Source organism: Neofelis nebulosa, chromosome 1 (genome assembly GCF_028018385.1).
Source record: "Neofelis nebulosa isolate mNeoNeb1 chromosome 1, mNeoNeb1.pri, whole genome shotgun sequence".
NCBI classification, from domain to species: Eukaryota; Metazoa; Chordata; class Mammalia; order Carnivora; family Felidae; genus Neofelis; species Neofelis nebulosa.
This window is the reverse complement of record NC_080782.1, coordinates 124,488,720-124,504,846: the sequence shown is the minus strand read 5'-3', so window position 1 is coordinate 124,504,846 and position 16,127 is coordinate 124,488,720. Positions and strand designations below refer to the sequence as shown.

At 55.8% G+C, this 16,127-nt stretch overlaps 1 protein-coding gene and 1 long non-coding RNA gene across 5 annotated transcripts in view; one reads left to right on the top strand and one right to left on the bottom strand.

The window, feature by feature from the left end:
• The window catches only part of CXXC5 (CXXC finger protein 5), a 35,332-nt gene that overhangs the window by 14,573 nt on the left and 4,632 nt on the right, over window positions 1–16,127 (top strand). Inside the window, exon 1 of one of the 4 annotated variants that reach the window (XM_058734978.1) lies at window positions 12,941–13,049. The exons of the other annotated variants lie outside the window; for them this stretch is intronic. The gene's annotated coding sequence lies outside the window, so the exon portion shown is untranslated. Of the gene's footprint in view, window positions 1–12,940; window positions 13,050–16,127 lie in introns of those variants that run through there. 4 annotated transcript variants of the gene reach the window in all.
• On the bottom strand, window positions 5,458–14,861 carry LOC131514699 (uncharacterized). Its single transcript, XR_009263220.1, has 3 exons — window positions 14,675–14,861; window positions 11,627–12,222; window positions 5,458–5,762 (listed from the first exon to the last, which is right to left on the bottom strand). It is a non-coding gene; the product is annotated as an uncharacterized LOC131514699 (long non-coding RNA).

Sequence of the window (16,127 nt, the reverse complement as noted above, 5' to 3'; positions counted from 1 at the left end):
AAGCTGGCATTTTCCTGGGAGTGGTACCCCACCACAAGGACTCCTTAATTAGACTATCTTGGATTCGGCCTTCTTTAGGGCTGTTCTCAGGGAACGCTGAGGTGTGGGAGTGAAGAGGCTGACCTTGGGGCTACAGGGAGGGGGAGGCATGGGAATGGGTTGGACCCAGGGAGAGGAATGTGGGGTCCTTGGGTGTCTGGACATCCCTGGGGGCTTTACAACATGGGAGGAAGCAGAGTCAACCATAGATCCACTTCTATGGATTGAATAGATATGAGTCTATGCATTCTCAGTTCCCCAACCCACCAGTACACAACAAGGCCACAAGTTAGACTCAGCAGGGACTTACAGGTGGCAAATAGGTTCTTTGCAGTGTGGTGAGGGGCTTGGCAGACACCTATGTGAATGCACTGTTGGGACCACTGGAGACAGAAGTGCTGACATAGAGCAGGCCGGGCTGGGGGCCCAGGGAGGGAGGAGGAAAGGTTGGCAGGAAGTATAGATGCGTTCTTGTGGCCACAAAAGGTAATGCAGGCCTGGACAGCTGAGTGCTGCCCTCCCTATAGACTTCAGACCTCTACCAATGTTCATCTCTCTTTGTTCCTACAGGTAAGAGGGCAGGGGAGAAATGATCTCCATGGGGCTGGAGAACTGAAGCACAAGGAATTGGCTCAGATTCAAAGGCAAACAGTGACAGAACTGGGGCCACAACCTAGGTTACCCAGCACTCCTGGCTTGAGCTGTTCTTGACACTCTTGTACTGGCTGATGATGGCAGTAAAAATAATACAGCTGTCATTTGTTGAGCACCTTCTGTATGCTGGCCCTGCACTGAGAACTTCTGTCCTCTCTAGGACCCTGACGAGGGTGGGACTGTCATCCTGTGCGCTTTACAGACCATGGAATGGGCTGAGCAAGGTCAAGCAACTTCTCTGAGGCCACCTAGAATGTGAGCTGTAGATTGGGAGAAGAACCCCGGTCCCAAAGCCCACTTGGACACTTTCATGGTCTGAAACTGTGCTTCAGGGCGGGCGGGGGGGGGGGGGGGTCCTACCCATCCCCATAATCACATGACAAGTAATGTTTCTGGTTGGGCCATCCTCTTCCCCACCTATGCCCAGCTCCATGACTGTCCTAGGCCCCTCTGCTATCTCAGGGCACTCCCCAGGTTTGGACACAAGGGCCTTGGGACTGCTGACTCCTTAGGCCTGGGAAGGGTGAGCCCTGTTGACTCTGGCTTCTGCAAGGGTTGTGATTCACTGGGACTGGGGTAGAGGACCAGGGGATACACCGGGGAGCAGATTGGTGCCCCTTACAGTTTCGGGGATATCCTTGCACACAACTTCTGGGAAACTCAATTGCTGTGCTGGTGGGAGCCGCCTGGAGTCCTGGTCAGGGTCACATAACTCCTGCATCCCCCAACCTCCCACCTTCCTGGGGGCTCCTTTCCCTTCTAGGGAGCCCTGCATGGAGTAGTCAAGAAAGTGCCCTTGAGTTAGAGATATCTAATTCTGTACACAGGGACAGCCAGAGCAGTGACCCCCCACCCCCCAGTCAGTGTGCCAGTTAGCCAGCGAGAGCACCAGGCACAGTGTGGCCCTAGGTCAGGACTCAGTAGAGGTCACTGAGTCAGGTTTTTGTTCTGGAAGTTGGTATTGGTTTCAGATGGAGGAGCAGATTCTCTGGGTTTAGGGTCCTGGGCTATGTGGCAAGTCACTTCCCTTTTCTGGTCTCAGTTTCTACATCTGTGAAATGACAGACAGTCTGCTGAACACGTTCTCTGGGGGAGGGGTATGTCAGTCAGACACACACCCACATGCCTTCAGCTGGTGTTCCCAGGTCCCCCAGGCCCAGTGTTCCTGTAGCCCTCACACTGGCCACCGGATCCAGGAGGAATAAGGCAGGCTCTAGAATTGGGCAAGCCTGGATTTTATTTTTTTTATTTTTTATTAAAAAAAATTTTTTTTTAATGTTTATTTTTTGAGACAGAGAGAGATAGAGCATGAACGGGGGAGGGTCAGAGAGAGAGGGAGACACAGAATCTGAAGCAGGCTCCAGGCTCTCAGCTGTCAGCACAGAGCCCGACGCGGGGCTTGAACTCACGGACCGTGAGATCATGACCTGAGCCGAAGTCAGACGCTTAACCGACTGAGCCACCCAGGTGCCCCAAGCCTGGATTTTAGTCTTACCTCTACCATCCACAGTTATTGCCCCACTCAAGTCTGAGCCTCAGCGTCTTCATCTGTGAAATGGGTGAACCTTGGTTCTTACTTCTGGGTTACTACTGTGAGGATAAAACAAAGTGTGGACAGAGCACCTGGCACAGACTCTGTCGATGGTAGTGACAGTGGAACCCTGACGAATACCCTGAGCTGTCCTCCTAGTTGCTGTCCCCCGCCCAACCTTGGTCTCAGGGATTCTGGGAAGGAGACAGTGCCAGTCTGCTGGCTCAGCCGGCTTGGCCACTGACCTTCAGAGCACCCAGGCTGTCAAGGCCGCCCGCCTGCCCGCCCGCCCGCCTCCCTGCCTGCCTGCCTGCCTGCCGGGCGGGCAGGGAGGGGCGCCAGCCAGCTCTTCGCCTGATGCTACCCTCCCCTGCTCCCACTCTCCTCTTCCTCTCTGCGCCTGTGTGTGAGCTAATTAATCTCAGCCCCTTTGGGAAATTAGAACGCTGCAGCCGCGGCCTCCTCAACCTCGCAGTGCCTGTGCTGCTACTGGGCCCTGCCAAGACCCACTGTGGTTTGGGGGCACAGGGTGGGGGATGGGGGAGCAGGATGAGCTGGGCAGGTGTGAGTCTCCCTGAGCGCCCCCCCGTCCTGACCAGGGAGCTCTGGCTTTCTAGCTTCCTCCCCTTCCAGACAGCATCCATAAGGACATCAGGCAATTGCTTCGCTGGGTGAAACTCAACCCCCAGCACCTCCCTGCCCTGGTCCTGGGGCTGGTACGGTCATCCCTCACCCCACGTTCGATCTCGTTGCGGGGTCCTCTTGCCTGCCCAGTTCAGGCTGATGCAGATAGATGTAATTATGGAATTTTCTTGGGAAATTAATTTGAAAAAGTTAATTAATTGGTGGTTCCGGAGGTGGCAGGCTCCACGCCCAGCCAGTCCTACTGACGTCAGTGCTGACCCGCCTGAGACGTGCAGCTTCCTGGGCAGGCTGGGGAGAGGGACCCCAGTGACCTGATTGGGCAGTCCTGGTGCAGGCAGAAGCACAGTGAGGAGGAAGAGGCAGACTAGTATCCTCACCCAGTGTTGGCACCTGGAAAGTGTGTGTTGACTGGACGTGCTAGATGAACTTGGGCATCCTGAGAACTCCACCACTTGTTAGCATGTTCAACAAGCCATTGTCAAGCTTCTGTATACCAATCCCAGTGTCTCAAGTGTCCATAGCCAGCATAGACAGCTGAATGTTTTGTCCACTTCTTATAAATCTCTTTTCTCAAGGGGCGCCTGGGTGGCTCAGTCGGTTAAGCGTCCGACTTCAGCTCAGGTCACGATCTCGCGGTCCGTGAGTTTGAGCCCCGCGTCGGGCTCTGGGCTGATGGCTCAGAGCCTGGAGCCTGCTTCCGATTCTGTGTCTCCCTCTCTCTCTGCCCCTCCCCCATTCATGCTCTGTCTCTCTCTGTCTCAAAAAGAAATAAAACGTTAAAAAAAAAAAAAATTAAATCTCTTTTCTCAAAACCTCTAAACCTATACCCAAAGGCTTTTCTAAAGGGTTCAAGGGACATTATAGATCCATTGTGCAGATGGAGTAACTGAGGCCCAGAGAGGATGTGACTTGCCCATCTTTTAAGCTCTGTCCTCCAGCAGGATGGCTTAGGGGGTGTATAAAGCTTAGGCTTCTTCCCAGGGGAGGAATACTTCCACGGGCAGCCCCCTTCCAAGTTCCAAGTGACAGGGGCCTTAAAGTTGACTCTGTTCCCTAAGGAGAGGGCCAGAGAACGTGGCCAGCCCCCAACCCTGGCTCCCCTGGTCCTGTTGTGTCTCCTGCCCTGACCCCACTATCAGACATGTATGTTGCCCTGTGTGTGCATGTAGGGGCTTCCTCCACCACCCTACCTAATCCTCAAGATGACCTAGCTGGCTGAGGCAGGAGCCTCATGCCCCAGGGCTCCCTTTGGTACATAGAGACCCCATTTCTAGTACCTCTTGGCAAGGGCCCCTGACCAAGTTCTAGTGTCTAGAGGAGTGTGGGCTCAGTAAAGTCTTTGTCCAGACTATGGAAGGGTAAGGGCTGGGGCTAGAGGTAGCCATCTATAAAATAGGAGAATGAGAGCCAAATGGACCGTTAGGACAGGTCAGGGATACTGACTTGCAGGAGGTCAGCAAGGTGAGGAACTCGGGCTTTCAAGAGGTTTGGACCTGCATCCTTCCAGGCTGTGTGGCTTGGGCAGGTTCCTCAGCTTTTCTGAGATACTTTCCTCATCTGTTAAATGGGATGATCACGTAGGCCACTCAGAGTGCTGTGGTGAGGCACAAGGTGGTAGAATCACTTGAGGTGTCTGGCCTTGGCACCAGGCCGGGTGGGAGAACAGGGAGCCAGTGGGACTGTGCTGGTGCCAGGGCCTGAGAAAGCCCACAGGGTTTTGGAAGGGAATCTGGTGCATGTGGTTGGACCGAAGAACTGGAGGACACGAGAGGAGGTGATACTTGTGGGGCACCCAGGGGCCAACAGCTTGCAGCCCAGAGCCCTGGGGCCCTCTAGGGGGAGTCATTCCATACAGCATCACTCCCAGATTTGTTTAGCACGTTCCCTCAGGACGTTCCCACGACCCAAATGGGACCTGCAGTTAATTGTGTAGGCCTCACCTGATAGTTGTTCAGAATAAAAGTGACCATCATGGACAGGCTGAGCTGGGCACTTTGCATCCCACAGCACTCTGATGTGGTCTGTACTGAATTTCTTCAAGGTCTGACTTGGAGGCTTGGGTTTAAGCAGGCCATACCTATTCCCTGAGCATCCTGTGTAAGCTGGGTATAGGGTCAGAAGGGAGAAGCTTCTTCAACCCACCTTCTCTCCACGAAGCTCTATGGTACTGCCTTCCAGCTCGTTAGACCATTGGCTGAGTGTTCAGGGCTCTCTGCACAGACTGTTAAACACTCCTGTGAGTGTATCTGTCCATAGGTGCCATATATAGCACCCTAGACTGGGAGCTCCTTGAGGGTGGGGTCCATGGCATCTCTCTGTATCCCATGCCTAGCACAGAGTTAGCTCTAAATAGGATAGGGCTGTTTTCCTATTTTGTAGGCAGACAAGGCTCTGTGAGGACGTTGCTCAGCCAAGGTGAACACAGCCTTTTGAGGGGCAGAGCTAACCTGGCCCAGGTGGGTGTGGGGCTGCTGGTGCCCTCCTGGGGACCTTGTGTGGGCCTCAGTACCTTCCCTGACTTCCCTGGGGCCTGCAGCTCCTGATCCACTTGGCGGGCAGTGTTCCCAGTATCCAGGCTTAAGCCCTGTGCTCCCGAGAGTGGGGAGTGAGGAGTTCTGGCATCAGAGTGTCAGAGGGCAGATCTTAATCTCTCCAAGCCTCAGTTTCTTCATCTGTGAAATGGGGATCTTGGTACTTCTGCCTGGTAGAGCTTGGGGATGGGGGAGTGGTTACAAGAAATAATGCATGTGTTCTTAGCTCCATGCCTCTTTAAGTGTTCCGCCATGGTTATTATTATTGTTGACACTGTTATTGTGTTATCATTACATTATTATTCACGCTCTCGGGGCCCCAGCGGCTGCAGTGGCTTTGGGCCTGGACACAGAGCTCTCGTCTGCAGAGAAGGAGTTACAGTTTCTAATTAGTGCCCTAAGGAGAGGGCCTAGGTTTTTATTTTTTCTGGAGGATCCCACCTGCCCAAGGCTTCCCCAGCCCCTGTCATACCCTCCCCAGCCTCAGGTAGGGGGCCTGGCTCCAGGCAAAAGCCTCCCCAAATTTCCCCTGCCACTCCCCCCGCCTCGCAGACCTCTGGGGCCATGAATCATTTATGAGGCAAAAATGAAACCAATTAAGGACAAACTTTGAAAGCCTCTAATTGCTGCGCCTGGTGGCACCGAGGAATGAGGGGAGGCAGGCCTGCTCGGTGCGGAATCTCCTTGGCCCGGTCCTTCCCAGGCCGCCTGTCCCACAGCGTCTCAGGGCGCCGCGTCCTCCCGGCTCCCCGCCGCCTCCCGGCCGGCCGCGGACGTGCCTGCGCGGCTCTGGCTGCTGCGTCTGCCGCCCCGGCGCCCGGCCGGGTCCCAGGCCGACTAATTAGGCCCGGCTCCCCTCCCCGCGCCGCCCGCTCCAGGCCCGAGGTGATGGCGGCTGTTCCTGCCGTTCTGGGGCCTGTGCCCCAGAGCTGGCCGCGTTTCTCGGGGCGGGAGCCAGCTCGGCTCGCCTGGCTTAACCCAGACGAGCCCAGGACGCCCTGTCCCTGAACTGGGAGGCTGGGGCTCCCCACGCCCCCACAGTGGGGTACCAGCGAGGGAAGGCTTCCGTCGGTGCTGGGGCACATGGTTGGACAGTGCCATTCAGTTTCAGGCAGAGCCGCTCTGCTCAGCACAGCAAGAGTGGAAGGAGCCGGAGCCGAGCCGGAGCTGGAGGGGGGTGTGTGTGTGTGGGGGGGGGGTGGCTGATGAGAGGGAAGCTGGGAGATGCAGGGCAAGGGGTAGGGCGGGGTACTGAGCTCCTGAAGTGTTGCAGCGGAACCCACCTCTTCCCCTCAGCTTTGTCAGGAACACAGTGACCTAATGCAGATTCCTTAGCCTTAGTTTCCCTGTTTGTAAATTATCAGGACTGACCAATCTTCTCCTGATTCGAGATTTGAGGAACTGGGCTTTATATCCCCTACTTCCCTCTCTTGTGAGCTCTGGGAGGGTGGAGGTCAGGGTCTGGAGTATGGACCAGCAGGGCCTGCCTCACTGCCATGAGCTCTGGGCACGGGTGACCAGCCTGCTCGCTGTGCTGAGGGCCAGGCAGGCCCTGGGCACTCAGGCACGTTGTTTGCTGAAACCAAATTTCTGTGCTTGTGTTTTTCCATAATTATATTAGCAGGTGGGATTTTTCCTCGGGGAGGCAGTGGGAGGGGGAGCGCCATGGCAGTGTCCCCGCCTGCTCTGAGCGTGAGCTCACACTCAGCTCTGCCCGCCCGCCTGTAATGATTTTTTAATTATGCAGCCAGTGCTCGGAATTGTTAATCCGCCTCCAGCCCAGCATCCCCTCTTGCAGCTCACACCCCAGCCCCTCACTGGTGTCCCCAGAGTGGTGGTGCCCAGCCGGGTGTCCATCACCGATGCTTAAAGTCCCCACCACAGTGGGAAAGAGGTTAGGCAGAGAGGGCCGCAGGGGTAACTCTGCTCCATGTGCATGTGACAGAACTTGGTGGTGGTGGGGCCTGTGGCTCTCTTTGTCCTCCTTCCCTCCTTTAGCCCCAGCATGGCTTGTACCATGGCTCCAGGATAGCTGTGGCTCTGGACAGGGACAGAGGAGGGATCAGTGCCCACCCCTGAGTGATTTGGCCACACCCATTTCAGAGACATTAGCCCCACTCTCCAGCCTTGTGTGACCCCAAGGACACACACAAGTATGATCTTTGTCTCTGTCACACACACAGTCACACTCTGCTTCCCCTCCAGACTCCCAGCTACACAAGCACAATAGCATGCTCTGTGTTTCTCACACACATAGCCACACCTGAGGGCCAGGGTGCCCTCAGGAGACCACATAGCTGCCTCCTGTGGCCTACAGTGCCCTGCCCCCACTCCCTTGCCTTCATACCTTCCACCCCCACCCCCTAACTGGGATGCACTCTGAGGCCTTCCTTCTCCCACCGGGTGCAGTGGCTGCCTGTTGTGGCTGGGCCTGCCTGGACATCCATCGACCTGGCCTGGGGGAGGTGGCGGGGGTGGGGGCTGTTCTGCAGCACCGTGGCGGCGGCTCCTCTCCAGGCGCCCAGCTGTGGCATCTGTCAAGGTCAGATAGCGACTCCGGAACCAGCCGGCTCGGCCCCATGGCCCCTCTCGCCTCATTATTTTTGTGTTCCGGGGCTGCGGCGACACCTCCCTCCTTCCTCCTCAGCCTCCTGCCTCATGCCTGCCTCCCCCACGCCTCTGCAGGGAGGGCCTGCGGTCTGGGGGCTTTTGTTTTCCAGTTTTTTCCACGCTCGGGCCAGGCAGGCTGGGTAAGACGCTGGTCAGAGCTGTTAAGTCTTGAACAACAGGCAAGGAAGGTGCCTCCCTCGTGACTGGGACAGGCTTTCGGCTAGTGGAACCCTGGGTTGGTTTCTCAGGGGGACAAACTGAACGTGGGTGGAACCCAACCCCCACCAAAGCTCAAGCACACCTGTGCGTAGCTTCCTGTTTCCATAGGGGCCCCAGCACCTGGCACCAGTTCCTGTCTGCACCATCCCCATTCCAGTCAGGCCCCACATTCACATCTCAGAACCCCTAGAGGCCCTGATACAATTCCGTGTGTGCACATGCACACAAACACACTGGTATACACACGGCGGCAGTGTGTTGACACTCGTGGGCCAGAAGAACCCACAAACATCTACCCGCCACATAAACCACTATACTGTACACACATGCACACTGAAGCGTATGCTCACATCCACAGATGTAGATAACACACACTCTACTTGTATACACAAGGAGGTAACACGGTCACAGACATTCACCTGCACTGGTTTATAAGCCTCATGTACACATCAGTGTTCACACCCACAGAGTGACATCTTGAGTCTGTGCACTCACACCTGGGCACACCCGGAGTCCCCAGACACACACACTCATGCGCACAGCACACGCAGCATCTGACACACCTCCCAGGTGGATACATGCAGATATCCTGGTCCATAGTGCTGCTCTTCACGATACGCACTCCAGCCAGAGCTCACTCCCTGGGGCCCAGTGTTCCTTGAGCACATTTATACCACCCAGGAGGCATTTGTCCCTGAAATGCTGAAGTGAGCTTGAGGCCTCCCCCTTGATGTGCTCTGTGTGTCGAGGGAGCCCCTGGAGAGTGGGAAATGGTGGTTGACAGATGGACTGTCCTACCAGCCTGGTCAGCCTCTTTATGTAGACCAACCTGGGCCCAAGAACACCAAGATGGAGTGTGACGGGGGCGGGTCCCGGGTTCACATGGTGAACTTGGTGGCTTCTGGCAGAGAGGGCGGTCTCGGGTGGGATGGCCTCTCAGGTTCTGTTTCTGGGTCCCTGGCCACCACCAGCCCCCAGTTAGGGTGTGTAAGTGTTGGGGGAATGAGATGTGGGCAGACTCCAGGCCCCCCAGAGTCTCTGGGGTAGTCCTGGCGATCCACTCACTTCCTCCGCCAGCTGTGGACTGCTGTGACCACCCTTGAGAGGGGGAGGTAGCTGGAGGTTTAGCAGTGACAGGGCCCCCACCCCCCAGGAAACTCAAAACCCTGGGCCAGCCGCGGGTGGCGGGTTGGGGCAGGCACAAAGAGGGCCTCTGTGCGGCCCGGCTGGGCTGCCCACAGGATTCTGGGGGAGGAGGCAGGAGCCGGTTTCCGTCCCATTCTGCTTCCTGCGGAGGCCGCCGGAATGCCCGGAGCTCTGGCCTAGCCTGGCCCGTCCGGCCCACCCGCAGCCCCTTCCCCTGTCTTTTCCTGGGCCTTAGGGTACAGCTGCAGAGTTCTCAGCAACAGTGCCTTCACATGTTTGCCCAGAGCCTGAGAGCCATCCCCCAGAACCCATGGGAAACCTAGGGGGTTCCCCTAGGCTGGGCTGAACTGGACCTCATCCTCCAGCCATAATCCCTCCTTCCATGTCCCTCAGAGCCCTTGGCCAGTGTTGGAGAGCCAGGCCTTGGGGTCACACAGACCTGGTTTCCAAATCCTGGCTTTGCCACTTACTGACTTTGTGACCTTAGACAGGTGACTTTACTTCCCTGAGTCTCACCCTGTAAATGGGTGACAATACTAGTTAAAGAGTTACAGAAAGAATTCAGTGAGAAAATGTGTGTAAAATGCTTAGCACAGTACCTGGTAGAGTGAGTGTGCGTTATTAGGGTCTGCTATTACGTCTTCTGGGGAGATAGGACTGGGAAGGAGCTAGATGCTCCTCTCCCAAATAGGTCTTATATGTGGGGCTTTTTCTCAACCCGATGACCTATTCAAAACCCTTCTCTCCAGTCTTTAGTTTCCCTATTTGCAAATCACATCACAGGCAGATTCAAGTTCTCTGGGATTTAGAGGATGGGAGGGTGTCACTATCTAGAGTCTTTTGTCTGTGTCTCTCTACCTTTTTCCTCGTGGGCCCCTCAGGGATAGTGACTTTTTACAGTTTGGGGTGAGGAGTAAGATCCATTCTCCATTTTACAGATGGGAAACTGAGGCTCAGTGTAGGCGAGAGGTTTGGTCAAGTCAACAGGAAGAGACAGGATGGAGCCAGAAACCTAGACTTTAGGACTCTCATCCCCTACATGGTCCTGTTAACACCCTTGCTCCCCACACACAAGCCCTGGAAAGATAGATCCCCCTCCTCTAATTCCTTGGCCCACTTATGTTGAGGTAGCCTTCCTCGGCTTACCCAGCGGGAGGGAGATCCTGAGTGAGTGAGTAGGTGGGCTCTGATCCCAGGTCGGTGTCAGCTTGGTCATTACTTTGGGAAACGTTAGTCTAGATCCAGAGGGTCCCAAATGGAGAGGGCATTGCTTTCTCTACATCACAACTCTTTACTGAACTGCCCGCTCTAAATGGGGCAATAATCATCTTCCTTCAGAAGGTGTGTAGGAAGATTCAGTGAGACAAGGAATACAGTGTCTGGCACACAGGAAGTCCTCCTTCCTTAACATATTAGCTATTACCCTCCTGGTTCCATGTGATAGACAGAGAAACAGACTCAGAGGCCTTATGCCAAGGTCACACAGAGAGGAAGGACTCTTCTGATCCTTTTGCTCTTCTAGGGAGGGAACCTGGCCTGACAGAGGTACCTGGTAAGGGAGGCTTTGTCTTTATCTGAAGTGTCCCAGATCACTCCCTAGAGCTGCAGGTCAGGGCACACTGTCTGCCTGGGGCCTCAGTGTTCCTGTCCATGAAATGGGCTGACCCCCTCCTCCCGCTGTTTTTTGAGAGCTCTGTAAAGGAGAGTAGAGTACCGTGTACTCCTGGGGTCTCCTTTAGCATGTTTCATTCTTCAGGTAATGGGGTTTGTGCCTGCCCTAGGTGAAGGGGTCTAAGAGGGTCAGGGGTGCGGAGTCAGGGAAACAGAACTGTAGCCCCCTGCTGTCTTTGGTAGTTGGTCTTGGGGGGTTATTAGTCCTGAGGAAATTCTAGTAGTACTGAGGGCATGTTCTACCCCAGGCCATCTGCTGGGTGTTAGCAGTGGTTAGTGTGTGCTCGAATGTGTGTTCACCTATAGCTGGATGGGTGCCCTGTGCTCTCTAGCGAGGGCTGCATTTCTCCCAGCCTCCAAGACCACTGTCTCCATGTGCATCTTCTTGGGCCCGAGTGGGGTTTTTTTTCCCCTCTGGAAACTCCCTAGGCTGAATCATGGAAATCAGAGACGCCACCCCCAATCCCGCCCCCCCCCCCCCAACATGGCTTGCTCAGCTCATCTAAATTCAACCACCATAGCCTGTGGTCTGTTCTCTTCACCACTACTGCTTTGCCCACCATCAGTCTGTCCATCTCACCTCCCCTGGAGGCCAAGAAGACCAGCTCCAAAGTTGGTGGAGAGGACATGAAGAGGGTGTAGCAGGGATGTCAGGAGTGCACATGGAAGTGTGGGGAAGAATGTGAAGAGCCAGAGTGTGCAGGTCTGCAAAGCTGGCCTGTCCAGACGATGGCGGAATGGTGGGCCCTACTGGGCCGGTGCCTCCGGGTCCTGAAGGCCCCTCTGGAATGCAGCCTCCTCCAAGAAGCCTTCTGTCAGCAGGTAGGACGGCTGGGACTCTATTCTAGCCAGCAAAGGAGCAAGAGAGGATTGGCGCCTTGCCCTCAGACTTTGCCCTTGGCAGTGGTGGTGGTGGCGCAACTCTGTAAATTTATTAAAAATCATTGAATTGTACACTAATAAATGGGTGAATTTTATTGTTTATAAACTATGCGGGGCACCTGGGTGGCTCAGTCGTTTGAGCATCCAGATCTTGATTTCAGCTCAGGTCATGATCTCACAGTTCAATGGTTCGAGTCCCAAGTCAGGTTCCATGCTAACAGATCGGAGCCTTCTTGGGATTCTCTCCCTCTCTTTCTCTCTGTCTTTCGGTCTCTCTCTCTCAAAATAAATACACTTAAAAAAAAAAAAAAAAAAAAAAAGGAAAGAAAGAAAGAAACTATACCTCAGTAAAGCTGTTAAAAAAAAAATCCTACCCTTGGCCTCAGCGCCCTGCCCAGTTGGGACTCGGCCAACCTCCCGACCATACCTCGCACCCTCTTCCTTATTTCTTTTTTTTTTTTTTGAAGCAAACTCTACCCCCCAACAGGGGGATCAAACTCACGACCCTGAGATCAAGAGTCATATGCTGTACCACATGCTCTACCGACGAGCCAGGGACCCTTCTTCCCCTTTTCTTAAGAACTGTTTTCCGGCTCATGTCTCCTTTGGTAACCTCCCCTTGTCTTTAGCTCACAGGCTAGCAGTTCCTTCCTCCAGAAAGGCCTCCAGTGCTCCACTTGGTTGCCTTCCTGCTCTCATTTCATATTGGTTCATGTGACCACTGGCCAAGCTCCTGTGTACTCCTCCAGGGCCGTGCTGGGTCTGTATCCTGCACTGTTTCCCCAGTACCACAGGGCATGGGGCCGCTTTTGGGTAAATGGTAGTGGGATGTGTGCATGTCTCTGTGTAGACAGCGTCATGCCTCCCCCCCAGTGCCCCTTCCCCCATTGCGGTCTGGCCCAAAGGCCTCAGGACAGAACCCTGCTGGGGATGAATCCTGGCTCACCTGGGGCTCAGGGTGGAGGGAGGGCATTACCATCACCTCTGGTGATTTCATTGCCAGCTGGCATTATGAGGTCAGTAGCCCAGGATTCCAGGTTCCTGCCTGGGCATCTCCAAGCCCCCCAGGTGAAGACACGACACTGGGGTCTGTGACAACTCATCCCCACAACCACGTAGAGGTGACAGGCATGGTAACAGCCCTGGAGGGTGGAGGCGGCCTTGGGATTGCTGGGTCACCTTGCCCTGGGCTACTTTGTCAGTTGCACAGGTAGAGAGCAAAGGTAATCCCAGAGCAGGGTGACTAACACTTAGGTTCTGGGTTCAAATTCTAACGGTCCTGGGTACCAGCTGCTTGACCTTGGCCTGACAGCTTGAACCTCTTTGAGCCTCAATTTCTTCATCTCTCAAATTAATTATTTCTGTTTTGCTGGCCGCTGACTTCTGGGAGGAGTCAAGGAAGGAGAGCAGACATGTAAAGCATAAGAGTGCAGGGACTGGTACACAGTAGGTGCTCAATAAATGCTACCTGATAGAGTTAGTTAAGAGACCCTGGGTGTCACTTGTTGCTGGGAGCTAGTTGAAGTGGGGTGGGTCTCTGTCTTCTGGTGCTGGCTAGGGCCTGAGAGTAGAGGCAGGGGGCGGTCCCAGTGGCAGGAGAGTGGCCCCAGCTTTGACTTCCTCTCTTCCCAGTTTTGCCAGTAAGCCAGAGCCCATAGGAGGTTGGGCCACAAGGCCAGGCCCTGAGGCCAAGAACCCATTGACCCTCAGCCCTCCTTCCTATCTATCTCTGCTTCCCTGGGCCCTGGGCCCTGGGCCAGAGTGGGCTGGGGACCACCCACCCCCGCCTCCCTTTCAGAGCTGTGGGCATATCCAACTGCTTTCTCTTGGTCCTCAGGTCCTCGAGTGTAGGATTCTCTCCCTCAGGGCTGTTTCTGTGTCTGTCAGACCCTCAAGTCTTTCCAAAGCTGGACTAAGAGCCTTGGATCTCTCTGAGCCCAGGTCCATCCATTTTCTGCTTCCCATGAAGCTCTCTTTTCTAACCTTGACCCTTTGCCCTGTCCTCTCCAAGTCCCCCTTTCTCTGACCCGCCCCTCAAGTTGTCTGTCTCATGATCCTCCCGTCGCACCTGTCTCTGTTCTTCTGCCCCCATGTCCCCCTCTGCCCCCCAGCTCTCCATGACGGGTTACCCCCCCACACCCCCTCATCCCCCTCCCTCTGGGCTCTGTCCCCACCCGTCAGCCCCTGGTCCCAGCTCCCGGCCGGCCCGGCTCCTGCATGGACAAAGGGGTCCTTTGTGGGCTGACCGCGGCTGGCGGGGCGGCGGGGCGCTGGCTCCGCATTGCTGATGAAACGGAGCCCTTTGTTGTCCCTCCTCAGGCGCAGTATTTCTTTTTGGGGGCTGGATGCGTTCCTGGCAGGGCCGATGATGGATGCGCCCGCCGCCGCCCGCCTGCCCGCCAGCTTTCCCTCCCGCTCATTCCCGCTCCGCTTCAACGCAGCCCCAGCTCCTCCCCTGCTGCCTGGGCACTGCCAGGCCCTTCGTAGCCTGGGAGGGGGTTGCCGTGTGCCTTGCAGTAAAGGACTAGGGCCTGGGAGAAGGTCTTAAGTCCTCCCCTTCCGTGAATAGGGCAAACAAGCCCTGTGGTCATTGGTCCACTGGGACCAGGGCATCAGCTTTTCCCAGGGTCTAAAGGAGAAGATGAGCCAGGTATAGGGGCAGATTTGGAACAAGCTTAGGGACCAGGCCTTGGGGACTAACTAGATGTTGGTATCTACCCACTCCAGGGTTTGGGGACAGAATTACCTGTGTGCCAGTCCCCCTTCTGTACTCCCCACCTTCAGTTTCTGTGGCTGACACATCAGTGTTCTGCCTGCAGCACCTGTTTGATGACATATCACGTCGTCTGCTCCATAGCTCAGCATGTCCCAGGACATGGGGGGCTGGGAGAGGGTAATCCCTGAGGAAGGACAGAAAAATGAAAGATCAGAGAAATTCAGAGAAAGGGCCAGAGATGAACAGAACATGAGGTTTTGTTCCTACCACGAGACTCAGGATGGAGACAAAAGCAGAGAGACTCAGCCAGAGCACCAGCCCTGAACGCAGGCCCGTGTTGGAGGGAGCTGACTTCTAATTGACCTGCCCGCCCTGTACACAGAGCCAGATCCTGAAGCTGGGAGGAGGGAGGGAGGGAGTAGAGCAAGAGCAGCGTTAATGCAGCTATCGATTTCTGCCACCAGCCAGCAGGCCGCAGAGGCGGGGACACACAGGGGGGCTAGGGCGCAGACTGCTCCCCTCCCCACCTCTCCAACCCAAGGGCTCCTACCTTCTTCTGTCTTCTCCCCTCACCATGTCTGGGGCTGCTGGAGCTTGCTCCGGAGCAGGGTAGTTGAGCTCAGATGGGCAGGGGCAGTTAATTTGGGGTGACAGTCTCTAGCCCTGATCTCACTGGCCCTGGTCTCCAGCACCTAGCCAGGTGTCACTGATGCCCAGAGGGGTACTGATTTCTGAGGGGGGACCTGAGGAGCCAGCCTGGGTTTAGCCCTCAGGAGGTGTGACAGAGCACAGCTATCCTTGGGCATACATCATCCCCTTCCTCTTACTACAACTCTGATCTCTGTGGTACCCCCAGCCCAGCCTGGACACCTTGCCAGGCCCTCCTGGGTTTGTCCTGGTAGAATGTGCCAGCTTGCCCAGCTCTTCCTTACCACCCATCTACCTTCACTAGGAAGGAGCGTTCGTGGGCCAGTGCTCTCTGGGGAGAGGCAGGGAGCGTCTGGCTGTCTGCTGACGCCTGCCATTTTCGACTCACTCAGGAGCCAGAGCTTTTCCCTTTCCTATACGGACTCCTCCTTGTGGCCACTCCTTAGCAGCCCTGCCTGCTCAGGGCCTCAATTTCCCCCTGTGTAAGTGCAGAGGGTTGGACTAAATGACCTCCCGGGACCAGGACCGGCTGAGTCCTGTGACTGGGGGATGGTGGGGTTGCCTGGGGACAAAGATGTATGTGTGCCGGCCCCAATCCTAGGGCGGGACAGGCCCAGCCAGATGTGCGCCTCCCCCTTGAGCCGCCAGCTGCTCAGGCTGGGCCCTCTCCTCCCGCCCTTCTCCCAGGGGTTGCTGGGCCACGGCAGGCAGGCAGGCAGGCAGGCAGGCAGGGAAGGGATGCGAGAGAGCCAGGACTGATGAGGAAACGGCCGCTCCATTCCTTCTGGACAGTTCCTCCCAGACCCAAGGAGCCTAGCTGCTCGCTCATAAGCCT